The sequence below is a fragment of the Bufo bufo genome, chromosome 3 (genome assembly GCF_905171765.1).
Source record: "Bufo bufo chromosome 3, aBufBuf1.1, whole genome shotgun sequence".
Lineage (NCBI taxonomy): Eukaryota > Metazoa > Chordata > Amphibia > Anura > Bufonidae > Bufo > Bufo bufo.
Window position 1 is genome coordinate 555,878,732 of NC_053391.1, and position 14,644 is coordinate 555,893,375.

Sequence of the window (14,644 nt, forward strand, 5' to 3'; positions counted from 1 at the left end):
TGACATGGCTCCCCAAATCAACACAGACTGTGGAAACTTTACACTGGACTTCAAGCATCTTGCGTTGTGTGCCTCTCCATTTTTCCTCCAGACTCTCGGTCCTTGGTTTCAAAAAGAGATGCAAAATTTGCTCTCAACAGAAAAGAGGACTTTGGACCACTGAGCAACAGGCCAGTTCTTTTTTTCTTTCGCCCAGGTAAGACGCTTCTGATGTTGTTTGTTGTTCAGGAGAGGCTTGACAAGAGGAATACGACATTTGAAGCCCATGTCCAGGATCAGTCTGTGTGTGGTGGCTCTTGATGCACTAACTCCAGCCTCAGGCCACTCCTTGTAAAAGTCCCCAACACTTTTGAATGGCCTTTTCCTGACAATCCTCTCCAGGCTGCGGTCATCCCTGCTGCTTGTGCACCTTTTTCTTCCACACTTGTCCCTTCCACATAACTTTCTATTAATGTGCTTTGATACAGCACTTTGGGAACATCCAATTTCTTTTGCAATTACCTTTTGAGGCTTTCCCTCCTTATGGAGGGTGTCAACGATGGTTTTCTGCACAACTGTCAGGTCAGCAGTCTTTCCCATGATTGTGATTCCTATTGGACCAGACAGACAATTTAAAGGCTCAGGAACCCTTTGCAGATGTTATGGATTAATTGGCTGACTAGAGTGTGACGCTTTGAGCCCAGAATATTGAACCTTTTTTTACAATATTCTAATTTTCTGAGATTGTGAATTTGGGGTTTTCATAAACTGTAAGCCATAATCATCCAAATTATATTCAGCTAGAAAACAGAGGCCTAAATACTGTTCACCTTGGTTGACGACGTACTGCGTTTGTGGAACAGTGGAGGACTTTACAATCAAACCAGGCAAATGCTTGAGGCCTGAGAGGACCAAAAGGGGAGGTGTCTAAGCTGAGAGTGGCGCTTAGTAGGCTAACTGGGGCAGAGTTTAGCAATGCGATGGGAGCCTCAGAATTCACTTTGTTTAAGGCGCCAGAAATGTCAAATCCGCCCCTCATGGGGAACTCTCGACACTCCCACTAAAGACAATGTTTGGGGAGAGAAGAATCAGGCATGCTGAATTTCAGCACCTGATCTTCTGGTTCCCATGGGAGATAGGTTGCTTCCAGTGCTGTTTGACAGTGGTATTCTCCTCTCTCCCTACTTAAAAAAAACAAAAACATACATTTGAGTAAGCCAAGCATTTATACCCAGCCACCTCAATGACAGAATGGTTGGCAGACAGCCATCTCTCACAATACACATGCATGTTCAGCTCATGAATGGGAGAGGGAGGAAAGCCACTACCATACACCCTCTACCATCGGGGGAGGATAGGAGGCCCAAAATTGTCAAGTTAGTCCAATATACATGTAATGTGCATGGGCGAGAGTTGTGAGAGATAGCTGTCGGTTGACCAAGCGCTCGTCCAACAGTAGGATGAAGATGTATGGTATGGGCACCATAACAGCTGCAAGTCATTCAGGTAGCAGAATCACTCATATAGGTAATGTGGTGCGTTCAGTGTCAGGAGTGTGGTTGGTCGTAAACATGCAATTGTCAAATTGTAAGAGTTTCTATTGTTTGATGCCATACTATAAAAACTATGGAGTGACAGACAACAGATAACCTTTACATATCCAACTACAATGATGGGGGTCAACACACAGGGTCGTGTATAACAAAAAATACATTACAGCAGGATGGGAAGGATACATTAACATTTATATAAATTACCTAGCTGGAGCACCAGACAGCTGGCCATAGTGCTAGGAGCACTGCTATCACACAGCCCCCCTTTGCTCTCTGTACTTCCCCCTCCCCCTTGTGTGACGAGATGTCGAGCCCTATGTTCTCACGGCAGTGCCGAGGCTCAGCGCTTGTGTGGTGAATCAGACGCTGCTTCCCGAGCTGGTGGAGCAGCAGAAGATCCATTAAGCAAGTGCCGAGTTGGCTCAGTGTGTCTGCGTCTGCGCAGTGGATCTGATGAACACTGCTTTCAGAGCTCATCAGATCCACTGCACAGGTCCTGGGTAACTGAGCCTCAGCACTGCCACAAGAAAACAGGGCTAAACGAGATGCCACTCAAAGGGGAGGGGAAGAGTACAAACAGCACAGTGGGCTTTGCACTAGCAGTGCTCCTAGCACTATGGCCAGCCCCCTGGTGCTTCAACTAGGTAATTTACATAAATATAAAAGTTAATATATCTCAGCCATTCACCCTTTAGAGAAAAGAAAGACATCTTTTTACTTAGCATGATCAACCATACCAAGCAATATGTTTGGTTTAATAGGGCTGACAGAGGCTCTTAAAGCAGGGCACACCTTTTAATTCTGGCGCGTTGGTGTGCCAAAAAAAAGAGAACTGTATGCCAGCAAGGGAGCTAGTGCAGCTTTCTGGTATAATTAGTTTCCTGGCACAGATTATACTAAATGTGCCAGGCCAGCTAGGGTTCTGGTATAAAAAAAATAAAATAAAAAAAACAGCACCGTTTCACCAATCAAGTGAATAGGCAGTTGCAATACCAGACATAGTCCATGAGAAAGTGGCACTGTTCCCAATTTAAAAAATATATAAAATATACACACACACACACGTATATATATTTCAGACCCTTTCCAAGTCTTTTTTCAAGGACCAAAAAAAAATAAAATGTGCACCTGCACTAGCTTTTTAACGGCAAATTGCATCTCGAATGTATGAACGATGGATGCAACTATTAAAATGAACAGGTCATTTGCATCCATATATGTCACATCTGCATATATTTGGGAGATTGCAAGCTAGGGGTGCCATAAAAAAAATTATGACTTTGCTTACTGCAGTGTCCTCAGAGGACCGACTAAACTTCTCAGACACCGCAAAACATCATACTTGCATACCACAAGTTCCAACCTGTCACCGAGACACAAAACCAACTGCACTTTAACCAGTTACAAAAAATATAATGAGACTGTACAGTGTGTAACGCTCAAAGCCTTCTGTACACCTAGAAACCATTACCACTAGACTGTCTCTGCTGCAATCATTCCAAGCATCGTCCTTATTAACGCTGCACCGAGCACAAGCTCTGGACCATCAAAGTTATAGGAGAAGCTATGGAGGTGACCCTGTGTATCTGCAAGAATTGGGCTTAATGGCTGAAAGTGTACGGAATTACAGACGCACCATTTTTGCTAGGGTAGTCATAATCACTGTATTGCTTAGGCACTTAACCATTAAATCACCGAATTGCAAAGCACTGCAACAGATGAGCCGCCCACATCTCGGACCATAACACACTGCAGCTGCGACTGTTCAGGCAAACTTTAAAACGGTCAGAGCAGCAAAGCCAAAATAGCAAAGGAAGGCGAAACAATGAAGAAATTTAACTCTGCAGATACCAAAAGCCACCAGCGTAAGAATTAAAAAGGAAAGAATCAAAATTTATTTTGCAGGCTCTGCAGCCGAGAATGGAACCATGTAAAAAAGAAAAGTAAAAAAAAAAAAAAAAGGCAGAGTGCGCCAATAAAACAGGAATGTGTTCTTCACAAAGAAGCCAGGGCATCAGGGAAGGACGCAAATAAAGCGACCTTGTGAGCAAGCCAGAAAATGAAGGAAAAACATGTAGGCTATACCTAAAATCAAAGGGTAGTGCCAATAACAAAACTTGGTAACAAGGAAGACTTGATGTATAGCTCATGGATGGCACAGCCATATATGAGAGATAACATGTGAGACAACTGTAAATTGTTATGCAGTTATTTTCTAAAATGGACATAATCAACATCCAACATTTTTTAATGAGCTTTGGCACCATTTTGCCCCAAACTACGGCTGATACATTGTAGCACTGGTTACATTTTTGAACGTGGCATATTTACTGCAATGAAGAAAACATGGTTCTGAACACCGAGGAGTACAATATTTTCAGACCACAGATGATCTCTTCCTCCCTTTTCTTACATCAGCAATATTGAGCAAGTAAGGTCTAACTAGATCAGAGCCGGCCACCAAGTCACCGTTGTCAGGCCATAGGCAGCATCACAAGGGGCACAGGGTTACAGGGGTCTTCAGACTGTGCATACGACATATGTACTACACCGCCTGACATGGTGAAACAAGGCCGTGACACAATACGCCGAAGAAAGTTTATTACGCATTAGAAAGCCTCATTGATGATGCATTACAATACCGGGCTTTAAGACCATCGTTAACATATAGCAAGACGTATGGAAGTTGGCAGGGGAATCATTCGTATAAACAGACTTTCCGGCAGAGGGGTCTATGCAGCTGCGGGGCATGCGGGGATGCAAACGTGAAGGTCATCTAAATCCAAAAATGGAAATAGGGAAAGAAATGGGTAGAAAGGCCACTGCCAACTCACCCCTGCTCGGTTGCCTTCTTTGCTCTCACTTCATGGAAGCTCTTAGAGAGCCGGCTGCCTTGGTTATTGTGCTGCATTGTTAGCTAGCACAGGCGCAGCAGGGAAGAAGGGAGGGGGCTGAGGGATGTGGTGACGGGAGGAGGGGGCCAAGGCTGAATCCCTGCCAGTATCAGCGTGTGCTCATCCCGGCCTGTAGAGCCTGTCCCTCGCTCTTTATGATGTAAAGAGAGGCCCACGTCACATACACACATGCACTGCAGCCTAAGCTCCCCTGAGGGAGAATCCTTATCCTACCCTCATAACAGCAAGTGCTTTCCCTTCTGTCGCACAACAAAGGGAGGCGGGGGGGTTGGGGACACCATATCTCTGGTCAAGGTCAGACATTTAACATGGTTCTCCAACATAATCCTCCAAATCTCTAATATTATCTGTTACATGATTATATGCGCCTTAAGAGGAACGGTTGTGTACGATTGCTCATCACCCAACTAGAAGAAATACCCCCCAGTGCCATTACTCTCTCTCTACTAGCAAACATTAACCATTTCACCCTTCTCAAGAGCGAAGCGTTGAACGGAGATATGACGGTTGTTACACATTATTCCACATAAACAAGCAAGACGCGATGAGCTATCTAGGCAAAGATTTCTAGAGGTTCTGAAGCCCAAGATGAAGTAGTTCTGATGGGGAGTAGACATTTTTCTGGACTTCCGAAAAAGGATTGGGCATGTTGAAGTTTACATGCTTGATCCTTTTTTTTTTTTTTTTTTTTTTTCAGGAGAGGTACAGCCCTTCCATTGAGAATATATGCATGATTGGCCTGGGGTGGCTGAAACAGCGATTGTCCGAAAGATCCTTTGGCCAACAGATATTGACGCTGAATGCCCACTCTTAGGCCTTTCAGACGGGCTTTGCGGGAAAATGTGCGGGTGCGTTACGGGAACACCTGCGATTTTTCCGCGCGAGTGCAAAACATTGTAATGCGTTTTGCACTCGCGTGAGAAAAATCACGCATGTTTGGTACCCAAACCCAAACTTCTTCACAGAAGTTCGGGCTTGGGATCGGTGTTTTGTAGATTGTATTATTTTCCCTTATAACATGGTTATAAGGGAAAATAATACATTCTGAATACAGAATGCATAGTAAAATAGCACTGGAGGGGTTAAAATAATAATAATTTAACTCGCCTTAATCCACTTGCTCACGCAGCCCGGCATCTCCTTCTGTCTCCTTTGCTGAACAGGACCTGTGGTGACGTCACTCTGGTCATCACATGATCCATCACATGATCTTTTACCATAGTGATGGATCATGTGATTTCCGGAGTGACATCACCACAGGTCCTGTTCAGCAAAGGAGACAGAAGGAGATGCAGGGCTGCGCGAGCAAGTGGATTAAGGCGAGTTTAAAAAAAAATTAACCCCTCCAGCGCTATTTTACTATGCATTCTGTATTCAGAATGCTATTATTTTCCCTTATAACCATGTTATAAGGGAAAATAATAATGATCTGGTCTCCATCCCGATTGTCTCCTAGCAACCGTGCGTGAAAATCGCACCGCATCCGCACTTGCTTGCGGATGCTTGCGATTTTCACGCAACCCCATTTACTTCTATGGGGCCTGCGTTGCGTGAAAAACGCAGAATATAGAACATGCTGCGATTTTCACGCAACGTACAAGTGATGCATGAAAATCACCGCTCATGTGAACAGCCCCATAGAAATGAATGGGTCAGTATTCAGTGCAGGTGCAATGCGTTCAACTCGCGCATCGCATCCGCGCGGAATACTCGCCCGTGTGAAAGGGGTCTTAGAGACCTCTTACACAGCCCGATGATCGAGAACGAATGTACGTAGGAAGACCCAATCAGCTGACAAAAGAGGAAAAAAGCTCCTTTGTTGACCCCATGTAAACTGATGTATTTGTTTTTTATTGGGGGGGGGGGGGGGGGGGTGATGGATTTTCATACACCCTATTAGTTAATTCTGAGAAGATAGAGAGTGGTCTTCTGTGTAGGACCCTCATTTATTATCTAAAGTCGAGAAGAACTACAAAGAGCATTTCTTAACAACTCTGGAGGACCTATCCTGTCCTGCATTAGTGCTCATTCAGACGGCCGTATGCTGTCTGCAAAAATGTGGATTCGTTTTTTTGCGTTTTAGATGCTGCCCTATTCACTTCTATGTGGCCCTTTTCTTCCATTCCATGGCTCAGCAAAACAAATGAAACATGTCCTATAGGCCACTTGCACACAAACGTATTTTCTTTCTGCGTCCGTTCCGGGGTTTTTTGCGGACCGTATGCGGAACCAATTACTTCAATGGGTCCACAATAAAAAAAACGGAAGTTACTCCGTGTGCATTCCGTTTCCGTATGTCCGTTTCGCAAAACAATAGAACATGTCCTCGTATTGTCCACATTACGGACAATGATAGTACTGTTCGATGAAGGGTCAGCTGTTCCGTTCCGCAAAATACGGAATGCATACGGATGTAAATACGGAATGCACACGGAAGCCATGCGTATTTTTTGCGGACCGCAAAATACATACGGTTGTGTGCAAGAGGCCATACTTGTCAGTGAAAATCAGGACATGGCCCCATTGAAGTCTATGGGTAAGCAAAAAAAACTGAATGCAATACGTTTTTTGCGGACATGCTGAACCGTCCGCAAAAAATTTTTGCAAACAGCATACGGCCGTATGAATGAGCCCTTACACAGACAACCAACTGATTTGAATCAGCACTGTGTAATGATTAATTTCCCCTGCGGTGGGTGCTGCAGGGAAACTGACCACTTACTGTCAGGGTCAAGCAGGGATTAAAGTGAACTGCTGCACGAAGACTATAGGGGGAAAACTGGCCTAGTTATCTGTAGCAACTAGATTCCACATGCCTTTGGAAAATGAAAGGTGGAATCTGATTGGTTGCCATCGGCAACTAAGCCAGTTTTGATAAATCTCCCCCGGTGTGCAATCAGATTGGACAGCAGATTTCCATTAAATTAAGGAGTGTGAGATCTTTATACAATCAATAATTTGGGAGGGGAAGAAATTTCAGCTTTTCCAGACTGATCTCTACCACCCAAACATTTTCATATTCCTTTAAAAATACATTTTAAATTAAATCAAAAATTATTTGGAAATTATTTTATAGGGGTAGACCAACTCCAGATATTGGTGGCCCATCAGCGGTTTCAGAGAAGCTCCGGCACCCAAACTGCACAGCTCTGTACACTGTACAGTGGATGGAGCTTGTAACTGGAGCACTGCTCCCATTCACTTCAATGGAAGCAGTGCTGCAGTAATCAGCTCCGTCCACTACACAATGGATGGAGCTGTGTAGTTCTGGTACAGATTTCCAAAGCTATTCTGAAACGGGTGATCAGTAGGGGTGTGGCGTTGGACCTCGGATGATCAGATATTGATGGCCTATATTGAGGATGGGCCAGGAATGGACTACCGCTTTAATATCACAGCTGATTGAAGACATTACATCCAAATTATGTATAGTTCTCAACTGAACTATAAAGTGAGATTATGTCAATTCAATCTCCATGTTTAGGAGTATCACCCGAAACCAGAAAGGCAATCATTTTCATATCAATTCTCTTTTCTTTGCTGACAGCAAGTAATTAATACAGACAGATGGAATTAAGTCCATAAAAGGTGTTTGTTCCATCTCTCATTATACACCGTAGGATCCGAGACCTAGAGCAGGCACTCCAATTACAGCCTAGGGACATCATCACACCCATTACAGCTATGGAGCACAATGAACCAGTCACTCCCTTATATTGTTATTATTTACAAATTGGCTCTTGCCACTAAAGATGGAGAAAAAACAAAACAAAACGGTACGGCCATTTCATACACTGAGGAGCGTCTCAGCAATGACAGGGTTAATGGTAGAAAACGGCTGTCGTGTTTAATAAGACATCAGCAGAAGTCCAGGCACCATGGCAAATATTATGTAGTCTCCAAGCGTAACCTACCTTTCACTGTCACAACTCTGTAGCCTTTACCACCACAGAGGTCAAAACAATGTCCATTTCACACTTTATATGAAGGGCAGAGCCTTCAGCTCCCGTATATCGCCCTGCGGCATGGCTCATACGAGTGACTGTACGCTCGGGCAGCAGCTGTGCCTGGGTTATGTAAGGCTAGGTACCCCTCCTCTTACTTTACCTCCAACAGAGCCTAAAGGATTCATTATTACATATGGACATGTGGGGTCTCAGCTGTACATCTGGAGACTACCAATCCCTCTGCACCTTCGCTTGGCATCCATGTGCTTCACAGTTAGATCTCATATTAGGCAAACACACGTGAACAGTTAGGCATTATTATTTCCGCTCACACAGAGCTGACAAATACTTACCCGGATTATAACTGGCAAGACCACCTCATGTCTAAGAACAAGAGAAAGAAGACCTAGATTATGAACCAATTATACTCCACCGACCTTCTACATCAGACACAATCATCACTAGGTTACTTCACTGCTCCTTCTATTCACTCTTAAAGAGGACCTGTCACATCTCCCAACAGGTCTGTTTTAGTAACTACTTCCATTCCCATGTAATAGCAATTCTGGAGCATCTATTCTTATGACTATAGTGTATCATTCCTGTATTAGAGTTGCAAATTAATTACTAACAGTTTGCAATAAAGGTCCAGCTGGGTGTTACCAGTTGGGAGGTGGTGTTCCTGCACAGTCTGACACTATCCAATCTGTGCTGCCAGTGTCAGACCGTCGGGTCCAAACCCTCAACCGTTAACACCCAACTGGACCTTCATTGCAAACTATTAGCAACTCATTCATAATTTCTAGCAGTAACAATAAAGGAATAGTATAACAGTCAAAATAAATGTTCCAGAATTATTACACAAGGAATGCAAGCAGTTACAGTCATATCAGGAGAGGTGAAGGGTCCTCTATTAGGTAGCCATGCATAAAATTTAACATTTTACCAGTACGGCCTCAATGAAGGGTTTCACCAAATGGAAATGTGTTTTATTGGTCATAAGCATCATCCCAAAATAGACTGGTATGCTCCAGGGTGGGCAGGGGCCAAAATGATGTAGCGAAAGATTTAGGCTAGTTGCGCGATTCTCGGAATATCTGCTGGAACGTAGCCGAATCTCTCCCATTATGGTGAATGGGGCCAGACGGAGCCTTACAAACCTCCAGCAATGGTGGAGTGTGCAGAGGTCCAGCAGGCTGTTCCCTGCCAGATCTCTGACACTAGTTTGCAACTAGCCTTAGGGTTCAGTGGCGTAGCGTGGGGGGGGCCATTGCCCCGGGCGCAAAACTGCAGGGGGCGCCAGAAGGGCCGCACCGCCAATTAGGCGAGGTGATTGCCTCCGGTGGCGCAGCCCTGGTGATAAGTGGGGGGCGGCGGCAGGGCACAGGGAGATGAGCGCTTCCATTGTGTAAGCGCTCAAATCTATAGTCATCTGTATCGCCGTCCTCAGGACAGCGATACAGATAGATGTGCTGCGGCGGGGCAGGGGAGAGGCATCTCCCTTTTCCGTTCCTCTGATGCGCTGTACGGCTCTAGTGCTTGCAGCCTAGGACACCGGTCAGAAGAGGCCTGCATCGCATCGCTGCCAGCCTGATGGAGTTAAGTATAAGTGTTTATTAATTTTTTTAAATGGTACAATACGGAAAGGAGCGCTATGGGGGCACTTCTTACTGGCACATTATTGGGTTGCACTATGGGGGCATCTACTGAGGCCACAAAGAAGGGGTATTTTTATATGGGGGGGCTCTGTATAGGGGCATTTTATACTGGGACACATTATGGTGGGTTTTATGGGGAAGGGGGGAGAGGAGTACTATGGGGTCATTTATGGGGGGCACTAGGAAGGGGTATTTTATACTTATTATGGGGGACACTGGGCATCTACTGGGGCATTTTATACTGGTACATTATGGGGGGCACTAGGAGGAAGGGGGGAGAGCAGCACTATGGGGAATTTACTGGGGGAACTATATAGGGGTATTTTATACTAGCACATTATGGGGGCACTATGGGGACATTAGCTCAACTGGGAGCATTAAAAGGGGGTATTTTTTTGCACTAGCACACATAAGGAAGCATTTTTTGTACGGTCACATTATAAGGAGAATTATTACTACTGGGGAGGGGCATTATGGTGGGCTTTATTACTACTGGGAGTCTATGGGGAACATGATTACTAGTATGGGCATTATGGGAGCATTATTACTTCTGGGGCACAGTGGGGACATATTGGGGGCACTGTAGGAGCACTGTTACTGCCATGTGTGCTCTAGCAGAGAATTATTACTATTGCTGGGAATTTTGGGAGCACTATTACTGTGGGGGCACCTTGGCACAGTATCAGCTTACCACAAATAATTTTGGGGGACGTTATGTTTACATTATTAGCGTCAGGAGCAATATTTGCTGGGAGCAGTTATTTTAGGGCACTGTGTGACAATTATTGAAGGGGGCATTATCTGTGTAACACTAGTATTTTCAGGGGGGTTATCTGTTTCTGCAGTATAGTATTGGGGAGCACAGTGGCACAGTATTGGGGGTGGTAGGGTGATTTGTCCAGAAGATGGGAGGATGATGGAAAAGTAGTAAACTAAGATTTTTTTTTTGTCAATGCAGAAACGAGAAATGGCTGAAAAATGATGGTCTGGTCTGAAGGGAGAAGATGAGGAAAGAGAACATCTATATCAAAGGAGACGCCTCTAGATGTAAGAGGTATGGGGCGCTGTATTACCATGTATGTTCTGTAGTGATGGGAGGGTGGATATAGAATTTTGCCCACACTGCTGCATTCGGCCCCAGACTTCAGATCACACTGTGCGTGTTCAGAATTCTGGGGGCTCACACCCATCTACTACATTATCTGTACTCAGAGAGTTATCACTGTCATCTGTGGTGTTACATAGGACTGCAGGTGATATCTACTACATTATCTGTAAAAAAGAGGCGTGCCCACGGGTTGGGGGGGGCGCAATACTTGGCTTGCCCCGGGTGCTGGCAACCCACACTACGCAACGGTATAGCCCCTTTCACACGGGCGAGTATTCCGCACAGATGCGATGCGTGGATGCGTGAGTTGAACGCATTGCACCCGCACTGAATCCCGACCCATTCATTTCTATGGGGCTGTTCACATGAGCAGTGATTTTCACGCATCACTTGTGCGTTGCGTGAAAATCGCAGCATGCTCTATTTTGTGCGTTTTTTCACGAAACGCAGGCCCCATGGAAATGAATGGGGTTGCGTGAAAATCGCAAGCATCTGCAAGCAAGTGCGGATGCTGTGCGATTTTCACGCACGGTTGCTAGGATTCGATCGGGATTGAGAGCCGATCATTATTATTTTCCCTTATAACATGGTTATAAGGGAAAATAATAGCATTCTGAATACAGAATGCATAGTAAAATAGCGCTATAGGGGTTAAAAAAAAAGAAAAAGAAAAAATAATTTAACTCACCTTAATCCACTTGATCGCGCAGCCGGCATCGCTTCTGTCTTCTTTCTTTGCTGTGTGCAGGAAAAGGACCTGTGGTGACGTCACTCCGGTCATCACATGATCTTTTACCATGGTGATGGATCATGTGATGACCGGAGTGACGTCACCACAGGTCCTGTTCCTGCACACAGCAAAGAAAGAAGACAGAAGTGATGCCGGCTGCGCGATCAAGTAGATTAAGGCGAGTTAAATTATTATTTATTTATTTTTAACCCCTCCAGCGCTATTTTACTATGCATTCTGTATTCAGAATGCTATTTTCCCTTATAACCATGTTATAAGGGAAAATAATACAATCTACAGAACACCGATCCCAAGCCCGAACTTCTGTGAAGAAGTTCGGGTTTGGGTACCAAACATGCCGATTTTTCTCACGCAATGTTTTGCACTCGCGCGGAAAAATCGTGCATGTTCCCGCAACGCACTCGCACATTTTCCTGCAACGCCCGTCTTAAAGAGGCCTTAGGGTTAGTAGGGTTGTAACTTACATTGTTTACCTACACACAGACTCTGCTGTCTGTTATTTCAATAGTTTTGAACCAATAATGGCTTGTGATAAAGCATAGGCCAGAATGTGGTCGATTGGGGGGAAATCACATTGTGAAAACCACATTAAACCAGAAATAAAACAAAAAAAACAAAAACACAAAATAGGTGTACACAAAATGTAAAAAACAAAATTGCCCATATTTGACTGATCATGATAAACATGTATATTTTTGGCCACAGACAGCCATTTTGAATGTTTTTTTTTTGTTTTGTTTTTTGTTTTATTATAGAAAGTCATAAAAATATTACCAATACAACAGTGAATGTAATATAACAATACTAGAATTAGTACATAGACCAATATAAACCACTTCAGTATATATACATAGCTGTGTAGTATAACAATCTTAGATATCCTTATACCTCCCCCCCCCCCCCTCCATTGGCTGTCGTTCCCCTCAATTCATTCAAATACAACAAACAAATAATATCAGTATATGTCTACGTGGCTCTGCGTGCAACTCTCCGATTCTTTCCGATATCCTCATAGATTTTAATTTGCCGAAGGTATAGATCCCACTCCCTTGCAGAAGGCTGGGAGACAGAGCCCCAGTACTTGACCAGTATAGCTTTCGCTACCATCAATCCTTTCATCCAGATCTGTCTAACCCGGGGAGAGACTTCCGTTTCTGAACCATAGTCTCCAAAAATCACTATCAAGATCCCCGGGTTATAGTTCATTGAGGATTCCTTTTGTAGGGCAGAAAAAACCTCATCCCAATATTTTCTTATTTTACTACAGCTCCATAACATGTGGACATAGTTTGCATTAACATATCCACATTTAGGGCAGCAACAGTCCCGGTCCCTATTTTGTGGAAATTTTCCTTGGACCCTAGGCGTATAATACAGTCTATGAAGAATCTTAAATTGAATTAATCTATGCGCGCTAGAAACTGACGCCCTTCTTACGTTCCTATAGATAGTGTTCCTATAGATAGTAGGCCACTGTAAAGGAGAGCAATTCAGCTCTTGCTCCCATTTACTTGGGCTTTTAAAAGGTGTAACCGTTACCAGTGCCATTTGAAGTTTAGCGTATAATCTAGATATTTTCACCTTATCATACTTCTGGGCGTCACAGTAATGAAAAAATATATTCTCTCGTGGAAAAATACAACCCCTATTCCTAGAGGCTTCAAAAACATGTTTCAAACGTGCATACATAAATATCTCTAGTGGAGAACTATTATTAAAGCCAAATTCCTGAAGTGTTTTAAAACGACCCAAATGAAAAAGGTGAGACACCATATAGATGCCTTTTCGTGACCAATATCCAAAATCTGTAATCTTGAAGAATTCCTCCAGCGCCCCATTCCTCCACAAAGGGGTGAAAACAAACGGACCGGGGACTTTAAGGATCTCCTTCAGCCTGTTCCACACCCTCTGTAGTGAGAAAGGGACCAGTAAGGACTTCCTCATTCCCATAGATCCAGATTCCAGATATGAAAAAATATTCTCTATCGGAGTGTCAATAACTCTGTTCAAATACCGTGACAGTAAACTCTTTCCAATAACAACATCGCTGAATCTGTGCGCAAAGATAATAACCCTGAAAAAAAGGTAGTGACAACCCACCATCTGCCTCCAAGAGCCATAAATATCTCTGCTTAATACGCACCCTCTTCCTTCCCCAGATTAGATCATTGATCAATATCTCCAATCTGTGGAAAAAAATATCATCAATCCAAATGGGGCAGGCACACACCGGAAACAAGACTATAGGCAGAATAATCATCTTGATCAATGCAATTCGATCTGTCTGTGCCAATGTCAGTTTTCGCCAGGCGCCAACTTTGGTCCTAACTTTATTCAGCACTGGGGCCAGATTGAGCTCATAAAACCTATCTATAGGGACCCCAATCTTAACCCCCAAATAATCCAAAGAATCATTAGGGGCCAAGACGCGGACTCGACTCCCCACATCCACAGCTTTCCGATTCAACGGAAGGAGCGATGACTTTGTCCAGTTGATCAAATAGCCTGAAAGTTTACCATATTCTTCAATTAACTGTATAACCAACGGGAGGATTTTCCACCCCTGATCCAGAAACAGGATCACATCATCTGCATACAGGCTTATTTTGTCGCTAACACCAGCCACCCCGAAACCTGCTATACGATTCTCCAAACGTATCCGACAAGCCAACGGTTCAATAAAGAGAGCGAAGAGGAGAGGAGACAGGGGGCATCCCTGTCTCATCCCCCTCG

General features: G+C 44.1%; 1 protein-coding gene across 3 annotated transcripts in view; it reads right to left on the reverse strand.

Annotated features, from left to right (window-relative positions):
• The window catches only part of NCKAP5L (NCK associated protein 5 like), a 91,612-nt gene that overhangs the window by 37,548 nt on the left and 39,420 nt on the right, over positions 1-14,644 (reverse strand). Inside the window, exon 1 of one of the 3 annotated variants that reach the window (XM_040425496.1) lies at positions 4,367-4,442. The exons of the other annotated variants lie outside the window; for them this stretch is intronic. The gene's annotated coding sequence lies outside the window, so the exon portion shown is untranslated. Of the gene's footprint in view, positions 1-4,366; positions 4,443-14,644 lie in introns of those variants that run through there. 3 annotated transcript variants of the gene reach the window in all.